General features: G+C 55.7%; 1 long non-coding RNA gene across 1 annotated transcript; it reads right to left on the bottom strand.

The window, feature by feature from the left end:
- Positions 1-764: 764 nt before the first annotated feature.
- On the bottom strand, positions 765-5,010 carry LOC111539023. The gene is made up of 3 exons (XR_002730545.2): positions 4,325-5,010; positions 3,668-3,742; positions 765-1,032 (listed from the first exon to the last, which is right to left on the bottom strand). It is a non-coding gene; the product is annotated as an uncharacterized LOC111539023 (long non-coding RNA).
- Between the last annotated feature and the right edge of the window lie 233 nt (positions 5,011-5,243).

Raw genomic sequence — 5,243 nt, 5'->3', positions numbered from 1 at the left:
GTCCCCACCCAAATCTCATCTTAAATTATAGTTCCCGTAATCCCCATGTGTTGTGGAAGAGACCCAGTGGGAGGTAATTGAATCATGGGGGTGGTTACCTCCATGCTGCTGTTCTCGTGATAGTGACTGAGCTCTCAGGAGATCTGATGGTTTTATAAGAGGCTGTCCCCTCTTTTGCTCCACACTTCTCCTTGCTGCTGTCATGTGAAGAAGAACATGTCTGCTTCCCCTTCGGCCTTCTGCCATGATTGTAAGTTTCCTGAGGCCTCCCCAGCCATGTGGAAGTATGAGTCAATTAAACCTCTTTTTTTTTTTAATAAATTACCCAGTCTCAGGTATGTCTTCATTGGCAGTGTGATAACAGACCAATACACCATCCCACAGGTGATCTGTGGAGGATGCAAACCTTCAGTCCATGGCAATTCCTTGTGGTTTTCCTCCCTGGGGTTCCCTGGCCCAGACTGTTATATGTGGACTGGTCATTAGCACTGGCAGGGGTCCTGTCTTGGGTGCTGAAGGACGGAGCCTGTGAACAAGCTCTGCCTTTTGGGATGTGGGCTCAGGTGGGCCACCCTGGGGGCATCGTGGTCTCTGGGATGTGGGAGCAGGTTTTGGAGCAGGCCCTGCCTTCCTACTCTTAACACAGACACTGCTGTCTCGATTTCCTGCAAACAAACACTCTTCTCCTCTTAGACAGAAAAGCAAACGTATATCCAATCTTTATAAGCAGATAGAAGCTTGGTTCAACAAATGAACTACCCATGTATATTCAATTTCCCCTTTGTTAAAATTAATAAAAACGGGCCATGTTGTATGAGCCCCTTTGCTGTCACCATTTCCCGAGGCTGTATCCATAATGGAATGATGAGACCCTTGGAGGCAGCAGCTCGAAGGAGCTGGATGATTGTTGCTCCCACATAATAGTCCTGAGCTGACTGTTCTAGGTCGATGGTCATGGCCACTCAGGGACCCAGGTCTCCCCATGATGCTCCCACACTGAGGCCATGGCCACCTGGCAGGTGCAGGTCCAGCCTACGTGGAGTGGAGAGGAGTGAGAAGGATGCAAGGCCAGTATCTCCAGCCCCATCCAAGCCTGGATGTGGCACAGGCTGGTACAGACTCCTGGAGCACCTTCCCGGCAGGGCCTGGGGTGCTCCTTCCCTGGAGTGCTCCTTCCCTGGAGCACTTCCCGGCGGGGCCTGGGGTGGGTCCGGCAGGGCAGCCCTGGCCTGGTTTCCTCCCTAGGGAGGAAGTCTGCAGCCCGCACCATGGGGGGTGACACCCTGTGTGTTAACTTCCCTCCTGTGAGGAGCCTTATGGACCCAGAGCTCTTCTGAAACTCAACTGATTTAATTAATCAGTGTTGTAATTATTATTGTTTTTGTGCTCAGATTATTATAACTTGGCAGGAGGGATAGCCTTCAAACAGGATGCTTTGTCCTTCTGGAACAATCCCCAGTGTCTGGAAAGCATCCTTGCTTTCTGGCAAAACAGGGTGTTCTAGGTGTTTCTGGATATTTCCTCCCTAGGATGTAGAGTTGGCGGCCCTCCAAGGATCCTTGCTGTCTTCCATTGCAGAGGAGACTTCAGGCACAGGAAAAAGTGACCCGTGGCTTTTCACAGAGACAGGATTGGAAAAAAAATTGTCTTTTTATAAATATCAATAATTTTCATAATATTCCCAATTGCACATGTAATGCTGCTGCTGCTCTTTTCCCAGTACTAGAGCCCTCTCACATGACCTGGAGAAGGCTGTGATCTCGGAGCCTGCGACACAGGAGGGCTGTGGGGAGGTGGAGGCCGGGGGCTGCAGCTGAACTGATGTGCAGGGGGCTGGGTACAGGACAGCTTTCCTGTCTGCACTGCCTCCTTCATCCTGACCCCCATCCTGACCCTGTGTACCTGGGGAGCTGTCTCAGGGTCACTGTCCAAGGGGCCTCTGCCCTGGTCACAGCCCTCTTCCTGCTGTTGTGGTTCCAGGACACTCTGCTTGAGCCCTTGTGGACCTCCATGGACCCAGCCATGCCCACAGCCACAGAGCAGAGACCTGTGTCTTCCAGGGCCTTGCTCAGAGAAGACTGCTGGGACAAAGAGTATTTCCTCCCTTTCTCCCTCCCTTCCTCCCTCCCTTCTTTCCCCCTCCCTCCCTCCCTTCCTCCCTCCTTCCCTCCATTCCTCTTTTTCTCCCTCTCTCTTTCCCTCCCTCCCTTCCTTCCTCCCTGTCTTCCTTTCTCTTCCTCTTTCCATCATTAATTTATTAACCAAAAGCTCCCTGTTGAGCACTTATGTGCAGTGTAAGAGGCTAGCCTGTGTGGCTGAGCTGAGCCTAAGGCGGAGGGGACCTCTCCCGAGAGCTGAGCCACCCTCGGAGCTGGTAAGGACTCGCATCACACAGGAGGCTCTGAGGCCGGGCATGCACTGGCTCTGCTGTGGATTCGCCCATGTCCCAGGCACAGGCTCACACCCGAAGCCCAGCTCTAGCAGCTGAGATAGCCTTGACAAGGGCCGGCTCCTGCCGGCCAGAATAGAGATGAGCCAGAAGCCCCAGGCTGCCTCCTGCAGGAGGGGGTGAGTCCCGATGTCCTCCACAGCCACACAGGCACGTCTCCCAGGCACACGTGCGCCGCCCCCCAACACACACAGGCGCATTGCAGGCGGCTTTCTGAGAGGGGACAGCACAGGGAAGGTGGTAAGCTTTGGCATCAGGATGACCAGGGAACCCCGGGCTGTGACCAGGGCACAGGCCAACAGCACTCTGCCTCTGTGCCTCTTATCCATGATACGGGGCTCGTACTAACGGCACACACTGTGGGAAGGATTAGGTGTGATGCTCTGGGCCAAGTGTGGGCACAGGGGATCGAGAAAGGGCTCGGTGGCCCACAGCTGCCATCAGAGTTGTCATATGGGGAGGATTTTATGGTTTAACCATGATGGGTATATATTCTTCAGAGAAGGGCGGACACCCGGAAACCCAGATCCTGTCCCGTAGCTGTGGAGCCAGCACAGGTCCCACCGCCCCAGGGACAGGCCCAGCTGCTTCTTCTGGGATATGGGGCTGCAAATGTTGTGAGTTTCCCAGGGGGCTGAGAGAGGCCAGCCAAGGACTCCGAGGACAACGGGGAGGTGGGGAGGTGCGGAGGTGGGACTCCAGCTGGGGAGGAAGCATGGGAGGGCGGGGACTGAGGTCCCCAAAGTCTTCTCCAAACCCCGAGATTCTGAGATGTATGCTTTAGGACATGACAATGGCTTAGTGACTTTCACTCAGGGACAAAGCCCCCAGCAGAGTCAGCATCCACGCTCCTAAGTGTCAGGTGCCTCTGGGCCACCTCTCTGCTCTGTGCCTGCCCCTGCCTCTGCCAACAATCTACCCCTCAGGTTCTGGTGAGAGAGTCCCAGGCTTTCTTTACACCAGGGCCAGGGCTGCTCAGATCTCCTGACACAGTCACCTGCTGGGTCTCAGGGACACTCGGGCACCCTCCCCCTGGAAAGGCCACCTGGGTTTTGGAGACAGATAGGCACAAGTGTGGCTTGGAGCTCTGCCTCCCTGGAGCTGCCTCCTGACCGCTCTGGGTCTCCATTTCCCACCTGCAGAGAGGCAAACCACAGCATCGGGCATGGGGCTGATGTGGAAAAGACCCTGTGGAATCTGCATGTCACAGGTGCTCACCTTGTGTTTCCAGAAGGATTCTCGGGCCGAGGCGTGGGAGTGAGGAATCTGGAGGGCTGGGCCACCGGCAGAAACCTGCAGGGAAGAGGACTTGGTGTGAGGAGTGGGCTGCAAGGTGAGGAGTTCTGGGGACTAAGGGGTGGGATCTGTACTTCATCCTGGGAGGTCATTTGATGGGGGCCTGCCCCCAGGAGCAAGTCACCTGCCTGGTCGCTGCTACGGCGACATAAACACCAACGATGGGCAGGCCCTGCTCTGGATGCTGGCTCTGTTTTTTATCTTTCCCAGCTCTATTTTACACGGTTTACCAGCATTTTCTGAAGGACAGCTGTGCCTTGGGCTGTCCCCAGGAATCCTGCTATCCCCATTGTACACGCGAGGAAACTGAGGCTCATAGAGTTTGCAGAATATGCCCAATTCAGCATGCAACTGAGATGCTGCAGGATGGGGTGGGTCTAGATGGCCCCAAACTGGTCTCCTCGCTGCTCCATTGTTGCAGTGGGGACCCAGTGAGCACTGGGAGCCAGGGCTGGTGAGGTGGCTCCAGGGAGCGCCTCTGCACAAGCACGCAGGGCACATCTGTAGCCCTGCCCAGGCGAACGGTGCACAGCTGGCCAGGCTGAGGGCAGTGGGAGGAGCCCTGGGCTGGGGGTTGACCTTGTCCCAACGTCCACGTCAGTGCTGGCAGGCGATGGGTTTCTCTGTGGCCGATCCCTCCTCTGGCTCTCTCCAGGTTCTGCACGCATACAGCTCTCTCCTGAGCACCTGTCCGGCCCCTGAGGCTGCTCAATCCTCTGTCACAGGGCTTGCAGAAGGATGCTTGGGCAGATCTCTCTAGCACCAAGGCCCTGCTTCTCCCCAGCCCATGGTTTCCAGTGTGAATCTGCCAGCCTTCCTGGTGAGCACAGGATGATGAGAACCTAAAGCAGCCATGTAGGTGGGGCTTCATGGAAGGCTGCATGGGTACCCAGGCTTTCTAAGGTGGCCTCTCCTGTACACAGCTTGGTGTGCACAGAGCTGACTTGGAGGTGAAATGGATGCATTTTTTGTAGACTTGATGCCCTGGATGCCCAACCCAGGGATGGACGTGCAACAGAGGGCCCAGCTGGGACTTTCCCCGGACCACAGCAGGGACAGCTCTGCTGCAGGTGCTGACAGCAAGGCCTGGGGAGTAGAGGGAGCAGACAGAGCCAGAGATGCAGGGTGAGGGGCCAGTTCTTCCGGGACCTAGAATAAAGAAGTGGAAAACATTCATTAAAAAATCCGCTGCAACACCCCTGAGAGGCGCAGTTTGGTGCCCGTGCACTCCCACTCTCCCCACAGCTTGGGAGCTGCTGTGCAGTGGGGGACGCCGAGACCCCCACAGCTCTGTTTTGCTTTCAGTGATAGAAGGCATGGTACAAGCTCTGTGTCCAGCCCTTCCCCGAGTTACATCACAATATGAGGATGCTGCAGCTGGCCTGTGGTTCACTGTTGACTAAGAAAAGGCAAGCTAGGAGCAGCAGAGTGAAGCCTAGGCTCTGCAGAAAATAGCAGCTGAGGGTGAGGAGGAGGAGAGGAGGTGAAGAGTGAGGAG

Source organism: Piliocolobus tephrosceles, chromosome 3, assembly GCF_002776525.5.
Source record: "Piliocolobus tephrosceles isolate RC106 chromosome 3, ASM277652v3, whole genome shotgun sequence".
Lineage (NCBI taxonomy): Eukaryota > Metazoa > Chordata > Mammalia > Primates > Cercopithecidae > Piliocolobus > Piliocolobus tephrosceles.
The sequence above is the reverse complement of the archived record's forward strand: the minus strand, read 5'-3'. Positions and strand labels throughout refer to the sequence as shown.